Source organism: Eumetopias jubatus, unplaced genomic scaffold, assembly GCF_037043125.1.
Source record: "Eumetopias jubatus isolate StellerSeaLion01/CBP00866 unplaced genomic scaffold, mEumJub1_p1.0 scaffold_13, whole genome shotgun sequence".
In the NCBI taxonomy this organism is placed as follows: Eukaryota; Metazoa; Chordata; class Mammalia; order Carnivora; family Otariidae; genus Eumetopias; species Eumetopias jubatus.
The window spans coordinates 89,659,048-89,673,661 of NW_028274819.1; the positions used below are offsets into that span (position 1 = coordinate 89,659,048).

A 14,614-nucleotide genomic window follows, 5' to 3' on the forward strand; every position below is an offset into this window, starting at 1 on the left:
GTCTCCCTGGGCAGGCAGGATAAGACTACAATGGCAAGCTGAGGGGAATCATTAAAAAAAAAAAATTATGAAGCTTTTTTCCACGGTTATAGTATGGGACATGACCATGATGACCCATTGAGGTTCAGCGACTTTCGTGTTTCTACTTGTGTGTGTGTGTGTGTGTTTTTTTTTTTTTTTTGGTTGTCAAATGATCCTTTATTGAAACATTTTCCTTTGTAGTTAACTAGCTGGGCATTCCAGCACACCACTGTTGATGTCATCTATGATGCCATGAGGGTGGCGGCCATCTACATTGCAGCCCACAGACTGGGCAGTCCCCAGGATCTCTTTAATGGTTCCAGAGAGTTCTCTCGCTAAAGATCGGTGTCGCATCTGTCGGGCAATATTGACAATCTCATCAAAAGTGATATTTCCACTGTGCTTAATGTTTTTCTGCTTCATTCTGTCTCTTGGTGGTTCCTTGAGGGCTTTGATAATCAGGGCAGAGGCAGAAGGTATCGCTTCAATCTGGGCCTGTCTGTTCTGAATGGTCAGTTTCACCGTAATCCTTTTACCCTTCCAATCACCGGTTGCCTTGGCGATGTCATCACCAACATTTTTTGGAGACAGACCCAGTGGGCCTATCTTCGGGGCCAGGGCAGACGTGGCACCGACTTCGCCACCGGTGCACCTCAGGTACACCTAAGGTGTGCGGTCCTCCCTCCCCATTTACACGTGGGGAAGCTGAGGCCCAGAATGAGTCAGACTCGGCCAGGACCTCACAGCGCCCTGACTGCTGCACTGCAAAGGCCTCTAGCAGGCAGCAACTTAAAAAAGCCTGGGCTGGGAAAGGCAACGGCGGCTGGGCCAGAGGCCCGACGGGCTGCGGGAAGGAGGGATGCTCCATCTCGCAGCCCCAGCCATATCTAAAGCATGCACCGACTTTGATCTCATTGGGGTCGAACTTAGGCGGCATGGCAGAGGTGGCTGGTGTTGGATGAACCCGGATTTGGGATGACCAAAGAAAGTTGCACCTTTGCCTCCCCGAGCCGAAAGCCAAAAAGTTGTGTGTGGTTTTGTTTCACTAGCAGGAGGCACATTTTGCTCATTGGCAACATGACAGAGTGTCGAGCCCGGGGCTGGGCTTCTGGGTGCGGTGGCTGGGAAACAGTGTGGGTGGCTCAGGGATTCAGGAGCCGTGAGCACAGCCTGAGCTGGCCATTATTGCTTCCCAGCTTGGCATGCGCGCGTGCACTCACACACACGTACACATACACACATGTACACACACGCAACACACACTTAATTTGCAACAGGCAAACCCTAAAGCAGCCTATTCACTGCTGTTGCTATTCTATCAAATAAATATAGATCTATAAATAGACTTTGCATTCTACTTCAAAAAGTGAAAAGTATGCAGAAATGATCTTATAAATGAGCTGAAGTGTTGGCTTGCTTTGCGTTGTTTGCTTGGTTGTTGTAGGTATCTCCTGGATTGTGGGCTTTCAGGCAGATTTTGGGAGGGTTTCCCAACTGTATTAGAATGGATTGTTCATCTTAAATGGCTTTTGGTTTTGTTGTTTTGGATAAAATATGAATCTATATCTTTTTTATTAGACACTTCTTAGAGCATTACTAGTGCTACCTGGCATCTAGACAGAGAGGGGAGGAAAAGAGGAAGGGAGGGAGGGAGAGAGGACAGGAGGAAGGAAGGAAGGAAGGAAGGAAGGAAGGAAGGAAGGAAGGAAGGAAGGAAGGAAGAAGCCGGAAAGACAACGAGCCCACCTCTCTCCTGGCATGACCATCCTTTGGCCATGTTCAGGGCAAGCCTACAAACAATGGGAAGCACTGACCAGCTCTCACTTCTGGTTCTGCCCTCACAATCACAGACATGGGATCCAGCTAACTGTGCCCACAGATGAGACGGGCTAACCTCCATTGCCTTCTGATCTAATCACAAATTACCATGGGCATGAAACATGGAAACCAGTTTCCACCAGAACATGCTGGGGCCATTTTCACAAATGGAGAGACAGCATACGGCATCAGAGAGAGCTGAATCTGGGAGGAGGGTGACAGCTCATTAAGTCCAGCCTTGTACTCTTGGCTCCCCGCATCCCCTGTTCACACCTGTGCTTACGTGTAGGTCCTGGGGTCCCCCTCTGTTCTGACCTGGTCCCGACAATGGCACAGAGTATGCCCTGAATTTGGCTTCATCACCATTTTCAGACAGTATTGTCTTGAGGCCCAAATGATGTGCTATGCAGGGCCTTTGACACAAGCTATAGATGAATCCTTCGTGCCCTGTGTCCCTCTCCTGTTGTGCCTTGGGTTTTTTCACCTAACCTTCAAGTCAGCTGCACAGACCGAAGGCATGTCCTAGAGAGAGAAGGTGTCCCAGGGGACTGGATCCGGCTTTATGTGTGTCCGGCCCCTGACTGGGCCTTGTCCAGGATGTCTCAGCTCCCAGCACTGCTGCTGATGCTGGATCTGCCCACGTCGGCCTCTCGGCCGACCTTGAGTGCCGAGCTGACCACTCTGTTGCTGGACAGAGCCAGCCCTGGCCCTGGGCACTTTCCCAGACTGCATCACCCCGGGCTTCCTCCTGCTGCCATCTGCCGTAGTTTCAAGGCCCAGGGGTTCCTGTACCGATGCTCTCGTTCACATGAGGGCAGCCTGCAGCTCAGCACGGTCAGAGGAGAAGAGCGGGGAGACGCCTTGCCAAGCACCCTCAGCTGGTTGGAAGCATATCTGGACAGCACCTACTAGGTCTTTAGACCTCCTGTCTGTGAGTTTTCCCCTGGGACCAGCAAACATCCTTGGATCACGTTGTGCATGGCCCGGGGCCGGGCTATACCAGTTGCAAGAGGCAGCTCTAACTAGGAGTTCAATGTCATTAGATAATGAGCCAGATTCTCTCTGGTCACAAGCTTCGCCCTGGGAGCAAGGTCAGCATCGTTGTTGGTTACTCCAGATGCTTTCTGGATGGTGCAAACTCCCAGCTTCTGTGCCACGGGAACCAGCGGGAGCCCCGTGAATACACAGCCGTGGCTCAGAAGCGAGGTGGCCACATAGCACAAACACACAGCCAGCCACCAAGCAGCTCACGCTCTGCTCCACACGCGGCTGTCCCTGACAAGCGGCCACAGCAGCCCCACCACTGCAGGTGCGGATTTGCATGGTGCAGCCTAGCCTCTCCCATGAGGTTTTGCCTATCCAAGTTTCTTTTCTGCTCTTGGGAGATGAAGAGCCTCTTTAAAAAGAAAGAAAAACAAGACACTAGTAAGTCTCTTCTTGTACCCGGGCCTCAAGGTGTTTCAAAGTCTCCTGTGGCTATTTCTGGCCCCATTGTCGTCGGGGTCTGAGAGGAAGGTCTCATGGCAATTCTTTGCTTTAAGGGCAGAAACAGATCATTGTTTCTCCCGGCTTTGATTTAATGGCCAAAAACAGTTATAGGAAACTGTTCAGCAGATGTTTTATGAAACTCAGAAAAGATTGGGTCTTTTAGAAGGGCTATTTTTAGACAAATGTTTCCTACCATTGGAGGTTTGGTGTTGACAAAAGGGACAGAAAACAGGAGAGGGAGAGAGAGGGAGAGAGAGAGACTTGGAGGAGGCTTTGAACATTTTGATGATCACACTTTGTTCTTCCTTCCATGTTCAGCATGGATTAAGCGGACCTGGGAATGTGTGGAGGACAGACTGTAGACTGGTTCCAGGGAGGAGGGCTTCACTTTATGGCTTCTTTTCTAAAATGAAAGTTTGTTGGGTGCGAGGAACATCTATATTTTTCGTAACTCTCCACCTCCTACTAAATGTGGCAGCAAAAGGGAAATGCTTTTTCTCCTTGCCCACGTCCCTGTCTTGCCTCCCTTTGCCTGAATTAACCTTTGCCCCCCTCTCCCCATCCTTGCTTGCCTTTCCTTGTGCCTCTTTTCCCTGTTGCGCTCTTGGCCACGATTCACGGTCAGGTCGGGCACAGCCTGCCCTGCGAAGCCTTCCCCGAACTCTCTAGAATGAATCGGTGTTCCTCCTTTGCAATATGCTGGCCATATTGCAAACGTGGCATTTGTTGCTTTGCCTTACAGTCTATTTCTGTCCCTGGTCCCTTCCTCAGGTCATCAGCGTGATGAGGTTGGGGACTCTGCCTTACGTACCCTTTCATGCTCCTTACTTGCACTGTTTAGTACACTCGGAGGTACCAAATAGATGTGTATTGAGTGAAAGGGTTGAGGGCAAAATAAGTGGAACAGGCCGGTCAGGGACTTTTATCCCCTTAATTTTACTTCACCTACAAGAGTAGCAATGAATCTGTCTTTGTCTCTGCTGTTCAGATCAACCCCTAATCTGTTACTGCTGGAAGATAATAAAATAATTAATTATTATTTGGGCCACTACTTAAAAGCTGCTGTGAGAGCATTCAGCATCAGATATTTTATTCCAAAACTTTTCTTTTCTCCAGCCTACCAGGGGCGGGGGGGAGTAGTGTTCTCAAGGGCGGAGAGTTAAGGGTGTGTGGGCCCAGGCAAAAACTCTGGTTAAGGGAGAGGGCCCAGAAGGAGGGAGGTGGCGGAAACTCAGAGCAAGCCTTTCCTCCTTCACTGCTTTTTCTGGAACCACATCCTCCTGGAACAAGAAGACAAGGGTGGCCACCTTTGTGGATAAAGGACCTCCCATGTTCTCTCTTGTCCTGGGGCCTCTGGCCAGTGTCTCAGAGTAAGGTGTGCAGAGCAAAAGCCAATCACCTCCAACGTTCTGGCTACCCTTGTAACTCAGCCCAGGAAGAATGAGCTGCTTATTTCATTCTACCCCTCACTCCCCATGGTCACCTAAGCTTCTCAAGAAGCTAACTGAGCACTGTTCAGAGAGCACTTTCAACTGCTGAAGCTTAGGCAAGTTCTGATATCTGGAAAATGAATCATCAGGGTGTGGGTGAGGGCCAGTGCCTGCATTGCTGTGCTCTGGGCAAGCACTTTAGAGTTTCCTGGAAGCTGAAACCTGGCAGAGCTCTCTTTTATGTCCCATGGCCCGGAGTGAATGCTTCCTCATCCTTTTGTTTTCTTAGAGTCATCTTTCTTTTTGGAGACTTACTATGTTCTAGTTACTGTGCTAAGTGCATGAGAAAATGATCTCACTTATCTTGAAGCTACTTTTAAAAGCACAAAATATAAAGATGTTTCCCTATTATTAAGGAACATTACATTTTTAGGTCCTCAATAACCCTCAGAATGGAGTTCTAGTCTTACCCTTGGTTTCCAGATGAGGAAACCATAATGGGTAGACAGATTAAGTGAACATCTCAGAAGCAAAGACAGACATTTCCTGCTAAGGTAAAGTGGACTCAAAGTGAAAGAAATGCTAAAAGATATGAAATGTCAATACTTTTCTAGAAACAAGAAGAACAGCTTATTGGAGAGAGCTAGCAAAGTAGTTTCCGATGGAGGTGGGCTTTTCCCTAGGGCATGGCTAACCTGATTTATTTACCTTATCTGCTATGATGAAGCCATTGGTCCAGAGCTCAGTGAATATTTGCTGAGCACTCCTGTACCAGTCAGTGTGGACTAGGTTATGCTGTGGAAGCAAACACCAAACCTCAGTGGCTTGAAGCAACGCTTCTTACTCATCAACATCGCTGCATGAAGGTCACAGGTTGGTGGTGGTTGTGGCAGCTGGGGGACTATGTTCAATAGCATCTGAGTGACTCTGGGCCCCAGGATGACAAGCAGCTGTCACCTGACACATGCCAGAGAGAAAAACAGAATGGTTGAAACTATGCATGGGCTCTCCAAGCTTCTGCCAGAAATGCTCGAATTTCATCAGTGAAAGCAAGTCCTAAGGCTACTCCCAATTTCAAGGGCACAGGGAAGTGAGATTCTACTGCGTGCCCAGATTGGGGAAGGACTACAACATTTGGAGAACAGATTTGATATGCTTACTATTGGGTTAGGTATTGTGGAACAAACAAAATAGACAAGAGTCCCGATCCTGCCCTGAAGGAGCTATTTATGTAGATGGGGAACCAGGACTTGCCGTAACATCCAGTGGTTGAAGACCATGGTTAGTTGGTGTAAAATAATGTATCCTGTTGAACCACAAAGGAAGGAATAGTAGGATTTCAAATACAGTGTTTCAAGCTGTGAGGAGGCAAATGAGGAGAATCTGATCTGCAAAAAATGCCCTAGATAGTGTGATGTTCAAATAGATAGAGTAATTACACAAATTTTGGAGATGAAAGGATCCTCAGAGATCATCAGATTTAGTTTCCCTAACTTTTCCCTCGTCTAACACTTGAGAAACCTCCACTAAAAATGTGGATCATCTAGTTTCTTGTTCCCTGATAAACTGTAAGCTCGAAGAACAGATACTGTTTTATCTTTTATTTTTAGCTCTTATCAAATATCTGGAACACAGAAAGGCTTATTACATGTTGTTTGGATGAGTTAATCCTGCTAAGCCCATTTCATAACAGGTTTCTTAGAAGAAAGAGAGTTGGAAGACCACCCATGGAGAGTCACCAGCATCATCAAGTGGGCTCAAAGCACTCTCCTCAGGGAAGGTTCTCAGCACGCCTGGTCTTTCCCCCACAGACCAGCCCACTCTGGCTTAGCACATGTTCTGTTTCTTGGGCACCTTCTCACCTGTACCTTTTTGCCTGGCCACTCCATAAAGAAAACAACCTGGTCTTCTACAGCAGCAATTGTTTAGAATGAATACACTTCCCCTGCTTAGATCAGGGTCAGCAGGGCCAAGAATCCTAAAAACACTGATTTTTTTTAATGCTGAGACTCTACATGAATCCTCTATCCCACCACTGTTTTTACCTTTGCAGAAATGGAGTCTTGGAGAGCTTGCAAGACCCTCTTGAGGTTTCCTAGAATTCACTGGGTCATCTGTGCTAGAATCCAGGTCTTTCGACTTACATTTCACTGTTCTTTATGCTCTGTAATGATGCACATATTTCCTTTTAGACATGCTGATAGACTTTGTATTGATACCTAAGACCTTATATTTTCCCCTTTATATCAAGACAGTGTTTAAAGCAATACAGAAACAACTAAAAGAAATCAAAATAATGTGATTTACATGCAAGGAGAAGAGCGATGCAATGCCTACATAAAATGAGATCTCACAGAAAGCCTTCGCTTACCAAGAAAACCTCACTTACATGAATGACATCAGGGCTGCCTGGCTTGGACCTTGAAATCCTGGATGGAGCAGATCACCTCTTTAGGATGGCATGAACAGGCAGGCTCAATTCTCATTAGAGATTAGTTTGGGGGGAAACATGAGATTTGAAATTAGATTTGACACCATTTGATTTCTGAACTTCAGTTTTGTTATCTGTAAAACAGGTTAATAATCCCACCTGGCCTAATGTATATGTTGTCTTGTTTATCCAATAAGACGTTGAGAGTCTGGATGAACTGCATGTAAATATTAGTTGTTGCTAGACCCTCCTCATGGAAGGTAACACCCAAGAGATGATTTCTTCTCCTGAACTTGAGGCAGGAATGGAAAGAAAGTGGAGTTAGCCTAGGTTACTCCTTCCTAGTTCACCCATCATGTACTGTTATAATAGGAAAGAGGCTAAAAGGAGAAAGTGGAAGAGTAGAGCAGTGGGAGACCTGGTGAGGGTCAGCTGAGGACCACGGAGGGTGGAAAAGGAAAACAACCACCTCTTAGAAATGGCGGAAGAGTTAAAATTATCTCATGAATAGCAGCAATGGTATTGCCTCTCACTTCTCTTCTCTGAAAGCACGGGTTCTCCAAAAATAAACCAAGGGCAGAAAGGTAGTATAACACTGTGGTCACTAATATGGGCTTCAGCCAGTCAGATCGACTTGAATTTGAATTCAGATTTACTTGTATGTGACCTTAGGCAAATTGTTTAACTTCTTGTGGCTTAATTTTTTTTTTTCTTTCAGCAAAATGAGAATAATAATATCACCTCCCTTAAGGGTTGTTAACTGAGATAATGCATGCCCAGGGTTTAGTTCAGGGCTGGACAAAGTAGTAAGTATGCAGTAAGTGTTAGCTCTTACTCTTGTTAAGAATGTACTAATTAGTAGGGGAGATGATTCTTGAATTTGAGCTGAGATATTACCTACCCAGGCTTCTCCCATACAAAGGAACCCAGAATCCTTGTGCACTTTCTCTTTCCCCTCCAATCTGATAAACCTGGGCTCCTTTTCAATCAGTCTTAACTAATTAAAACTGTATTGAGCATTTCTTAAGTATTGGCCACAATCGCAGGCAAATGAGATAATTTGCCCACAGGGAGCTCAGGAAATTAGGACCAATTTAAGAACGGCATGAACAGATATAATTTTCTTCATTTTTGATGGCCCTATGAAATGTAACGGTAGGAATATGCAATATTCCCAAGGTCCTATTAGAGTTATCACAGCTGCATTCTCCAGCTCTCTGATAGTAGATGAGGTTCCAACACAGCCTTGTATGGAAGTGCAAGTTTTGCTTCCAGAAAGCCTCCACTATGTTGTTATAACTGGTATCATAATTAACTAAGATGAGACTTTATTTCCTGTTTTTTGAAGCCATGTTTTCTGTAACCTAGGATAAATAAACCCTGAAGCAGTCATTAGACCAGGAAGCATTTTTAGGGCCTATATCCTGTCCTGGCAGGGAAACGGGATCAGATGAGCTAATGGGTCTTTCCATGGCTAACTGCTATGACAGCTGCCATGTTAATAATGGCAGGAGCATCAAAACAGCAAGCTGTCCAGTGAGAGAGGGGCTGGATTTTAATTTCCATCAGCACAGGAAAATGAGATATCAAGGCAGCCATGTTTAATCTGTTCACGTAGAAATTAAAATTAGAATGGAAGCTATACGAACCCACCTGTTCTAGGATGTGTAGCAGACTCATGACCAGAGAGGTTTAAGTAACAACAGCAACAACAACAAAATAAAACATACTAACAATATAAAAATAAACCCCTTGGAATTATATTTTAAATCTGGAGGGAAAACATGTGGTCCAACACCTCCATTTTGAGGGTAGTGGGGCTTCAATGAGATAGAAGATCTGAGTGGCAGTGAGGTGTCATTGAGTGTCCAAGAGAAAGGAAATAAGATGTTGGGAGATCATATGAAATCTAGTCCTCCAGCTCTGTGTAGGGAAGACAAGTCTTAAGCCTTTCTGATTCTGGCAAAGCTCTCCCTGAACCTTGCCTTCCCACCAAGTGGCTAGAATTTCTATTGTCAAGCATTTATCTGCCGGTCAGATAATGACATCTACTGGTAATATGCTCTGGGGAAAACACCATAATACAAGAAGGCCAAGAGATAGAGTAGTCCTATCTGTGCAGAATGGCTATGAACCAAATCAAATCTGAACTTCTCTATCAAAATTTATTAAATGGGGAAAATCGACTTGCCCCACAAATTTATCTGGAGGACAAATGAGTGAAAAGTGCAAGCACTTTGAACTTCAAAATGGATCTACACATGTATTTACCTTTCTCTCTTTCAACCCCATGGTCTTGTACACAGTCAAACTCTTTTGCTTGCCTGGGCAGTAACATTTTCTGGCTGCCTTCTCAAACTACACTTTGGCTGCAGGGTGACTGGGAAGGGCAGTTTTGGCATTCAGAGAAAGTATCTAGCCCATGGATGTGGGTGGCATATAACAGAGCCAGGAGAATTATTACTCTTATTGGCTCCCTTTTTCTGTTCTCAGGTCCCTCCATGGGACCATTTTCTCATCTCTTTTCCAGATTTTTTGAGGAGTACATAGGCACTGCATAGAGTTTGCCCCTTTCATAAGCCAGACCACAGGGGATCCAGCTGTGTGGCCACCCTCTCCTACTCTTTCTGGCCTGGTGGGAGGAGAAAGGGCGTTGGACACATTTTGAAGCCATTTCTATAATATTGATGCTGCAAGTCAATGAGAAGGCTGAACTCAGCTTTCCAGGCAGGAATTGCCAAAGAACAAAGATCTGATTCATACTAACTCATTGACTGCCTTATTTGTAATTTCCCCCTTAATATTATAAATGCAGGCAACCAGGAATGCCGGCTTCCCAGATGAGAATTTGCACAAATCATTTTTGTTTTCTATTTTCTGTAGATTTCCTGTCCACCCCCACCCCAACCCAATGCACCCCTTGGAAACACCACCACTCTGGAGAGAGAAACTGGAGAGCCCTTTGTTTAAGAGAGAGGAAAGCCATGCATGTGAGTGGGGGGGAGAGAGGAATTTTGCAAGGCACCTTCCACTGTCCTCTCAGAGCCTGATGCAACAGAGTGGGTGGTTATCCAGAGCCTGTTGAAAAATGTCAAAAATCCAGGTCTTTGAGATAGGAAGATGAGGCTGGCTACAGGTCTCTGTGAAGACAGTTCTCCATCCACCACCTCACCCCACCTGAGTGTTTTTGAGGTGTGCTGTGAGCTGGGTGGGTGGTTGCAGAGTGTTCAGTAAGTCAGCTCTTCATGCAGTAATTTGATTATGCCACAAGGAGCATGGACGCTGTTGACTTAGAAATCACACCGCATAATTTAAACAACGTTTGGCACATTCATTTGCATGCCGAAAAATTCATAAAAACTGCCCTGTTCTTTTCCACAATTCCTGGTTCACACAGTCTGAAAACAATCACCAGCAGTGCTTCCTATGGTTTAGGATTTGAACTTCTCATCTCCTTGGGACACTGAATAAAGGAGTAAAACATCAGCAAAGACCCCACTGAAAGATGAGAAGATGGAGACATGGAAATTTATTAAGAGATATATCTAAGATCCCCTTTTTTTTTTAAATACCAAATTCTGTTGTCTTTCCAAAGGTCCTCATACCACCTGTAAACGAAATCAGAAAAATAAAATCATATATTCATTCTTAGGATTTTCTTGCTCAGATTTATCTCATGCTGACATATCAAATATCATAAGGGAAATGATTACAGGCCACTATCTTCCAACACAAATGGTCTCTTTTTAAAAAGCAGAGATTTTTAATATACATATATTATATATATATATATGAGATAATGAAAAGTCAAACAGAACAGATATTATGAAATGAGAAGTGAAAGTTCACATTCCCATTTCATAGTGAGTCACACTCCCAAAAGGTAGCCACTTATACTATTTCTATTTTTAGTATTTTGGTAGTTAATTCCATATTTTATGCAATATACTTCTGTTATTTCTTGACTTAATCACTTTAAACCATGCCAATTAACCATCAATACAAAACATAAAATATGTAGTTCATTTACACTACGCCTAACCCCATCAGCTTCCTAATCTTTAAGTGATTTTTCAGTTTTTAGGGTTTTTTTTTCTTTTTAGTTATCATTGTAACTTTGAATAATACATCTCAAATTTTTGTTTCTTGATGCATCATCTGTAGATAACATCTCTGATCTCATGTCATGTGAAATGAGGAAATTAGCATTCCTATGTTTCTCTCTACCTTTCTACATACTCTTTACCCCCTCATATCATCAAAGTTGCATTTGCATTCAATTTTGTAACCATAATTAAGTCAGTCACACTCTGTCTGTAGACTGATTCTAAAAATCAAAATCCCATTTGTATTAAGACTATGTATTCATATTAAGATGGTTCACCACAGAACCAAATTGCATGATTAGATTTCATAGAATTCTATATCATACACATACACATATAATTCTATATCATACACATGTGTGCCAATGAAAACCATGCCAAATTTCAGGATCAAATGAATTCTCTTTCTTATATTCTATAAATTCGTTAAAACCAGATCACATTTTGATTTTCATCATATGACTTTCTTATGTAGCTTTTTGTTTTTCCTGGTGTTTCTGATTGCTTTTTTTCCTTATTAATTAAAGCAATTTATGTTTTCACCTTTCATCCAACATTTTATTAATTATATGTTACAGGGGAATCTACCTTCTTTTAAAGATATTTTCCTGTTCTAGGATTGTTTTTAAAACTTACTGTAAACCTGTCTCCTGGATAAGGTTCACTGTTTCCTGGATCTTATTTTCTCCTCTTTTTTTGTTTCTATTCTTATTTTGCTAAAGTACATCTTATTTTTCATTTCAGAAAGGCTTCATGGAAGGTAAATTTTCACATTCTTTGTATGCCTGAAACTGTTTTAATTTTGTTATAAATACTTGCTTGATAGTTTAGGTATACACTTTTAATTTCAAAATAATTTTTCTTCAAAGTCTTTAAGACATGACTTTATTATCCTTTAGCATCCAATGCTGAAAATTTGAAGACCGACGCCAATCTTACTCTCATTCTTTTGTAAATGATTTGCTACCTTCTTTCTAAAAGCTTTTTGAATCTTATCCTTGGATGAAACTTCAATTTTAAGATTGGTGACTCTCAGGGCACCTGGCTGGATCAGTCTGTTGAGCATGCGACTCTTGATCTCCTTGGGCCCCATTTTGGGTGTAGAGATTACTTAAAAGATAAATAAAAATTAAAATTAAAAAAAAGATTGTGACTTTCTTTAGCTCTCATAAATTTTCCTCTGATACTTTCTACCCTTTATTTTCTCTCTTCTCTTTTGGGAAACCTCTTGAGGTGAATGTTGGACACCCTAGATTAATCTATGTCTCTAAACTTATATTATTTGATATTTTGCATCTCTTTGCATTTTACTCTTTGTCCCAAGACAGTTGTTTGACTTTTTCCAGGTATGTTGTTAAATTTTTATTGGGAAATCATATTTTTTATTTTCAACCATTCATTCATCATTCACTTGTTTAGTAAACACATATTGAGCCCTTGTTATATGCCAAGCATTCTTCTATGGGATACAGCAATGAACCAAACCTACAAAGTGTCTTTCCTTTTGATTAGAGAGGAGGCAAACAATAAACAAATGCACAAGTTGATACAGAATAAGTAAGTGTTATTGAGAAAAATAAAATAGATGTTTCTAGGAAGAAGTTGCTGCGGCTGAGGTCGAAGAGGTTGCTGCCTGTGTTCTCCTTTAGGATTTTGATGGACTCCTGTCTCACGTTTAGGTCTTTCAACCATTTGGAGTCTATTTTTGTGTGTGGTGTAAGGAAATGGTCCAGTTTCATTCTTCTGCATGTGCCTCTCCAATTTTCCCAACACCATTTGTTGAAGAGACTGTCTTTTTTCCATTGGACATTCTTTCCTGCTTTGTCAAAGATAAGTTGACCATAGAGTTGAGGGTCCATTTCTGGGCTCTCGATTCTGTTCCATTAATCTATGTGTCTGTTTTTGTGCCAGTACCATACTGTCTTGATGATGACAGCTTTGTAATAGAGCTGGAAGTCCGGAATTGTGATGCCGCCAGCTTTGCTTTTCTTTTTCAAGATTCCTCTGGCTATTCGGGGTCTCTTCTGGTTCCATACAAATTTTAGGATTATTTGTTCCATTTCTTTGAAAAAAGTGGATGGTATTTTGATGGGGAAAGGGCAAAAATGAACTATTGGGATTTCATCAAGATAAAAAGCTTTTGCACAGCAAAAGAAACAGTCCACAAAACCAAAAGACAACCGACAGAATGGGAGAAGATATTTGCAAATGACGTATCAGATAAAGGGCTAGTATCCAAAATCTATAAAGAACTTATCAAACTCAACATGCAAAGAACAAATAATCCAATCAAGAAGGGGCAGAAGACATGAACAGACATTTTTCCAAAGAAGACATCCACATGGCCAACAGACACATGAAAAAGTGCTCAGCATCGCTTGACATCAGGGAAATCCAAATCAAAACCTCCATGAGATACCACCTCACACCAGTCAGAATGGCTAAAATTAACAAGTCAGAAAACGACAGATGTTGGCGGGGATGTGGAGAAAGGGGAACCCTCCTACGCTGTTGGTGGGAATGCAAGCTGGTGCAACCACTCTGGAAAACAGTATGGAAGTTCCTCAAACAGTTGAAAATAGAGCTACCATACGATCCAGCAATTGCACTACTGGGTATTTACCCCAAAGATACAAATGTAGGGATCCGAAGGGGTACGTGCACCCCAATGTTTATAGCAGCAATGTCCACAAGAGCCAAACTGTGGAAAGAGCCAAGATGTCCATCGACAGATGAATGGATAAAGAAGATGTGGTATACATACACAATGGAATATTATGCAGCCATCAAAAGGAATGAGATCTTGCCATTTGCAATGATGTGGATGGAACTGGAGGGTGTTATGCTGAGTGAAATAAGTCAATCAGAGAAAGACATGTATCATATGACCTCACTGATATGAGGAATTCTTAATCTCAGGAAACAAACTGAGGGTTGCTGGAGTAGTGGGGTGGTGGGAGGGATGGGGTGGCTGGGTGATAGATATTGGGAAGGGTATGTGCTATGGTGAGTGCTGTGAATTGTGCAAAGACTGTTGAATCACAGATCTGTACCTCTGAAACAAATAATGCAATATATGTTAAGAAAAAAAAAAGAAGATAGCAGGAGGGGAAGAATGAAGGGGGGGAAATCGGAGGGGGAGACGAACCATGAGAGACGATGGACTCTGAAAAACAAACTGAGGGTTCTAGAGGGGAGGGGGTGGGGGGATGGGCTAGCCTGGTGATGGGTATTAAAGAGGGCACATTCTGCGTGGAGCACTGGGTGTTATGCACAAACAATGACTCATGGAACACTACATCAAAAACTAATGATGTAAT

The 14,614-nt window shown here is 43.0% G+C and overlaps 1 pseudogene; it reads right to left on the reverse strand.

Annotated features, from left to right (window-relative positions):
• Positions 1 to 222: 222 nt before the first annotated feature.
• On the reverse strand, positions 223 to 2,205 carry LOC148162677 (large ribosomal subunit protein uL11 pseudogene; annotated as a pseudogene).
• Between the last annotated feature and the right edge of the window lie 12,409 nt (positions 2,206 to 14,614).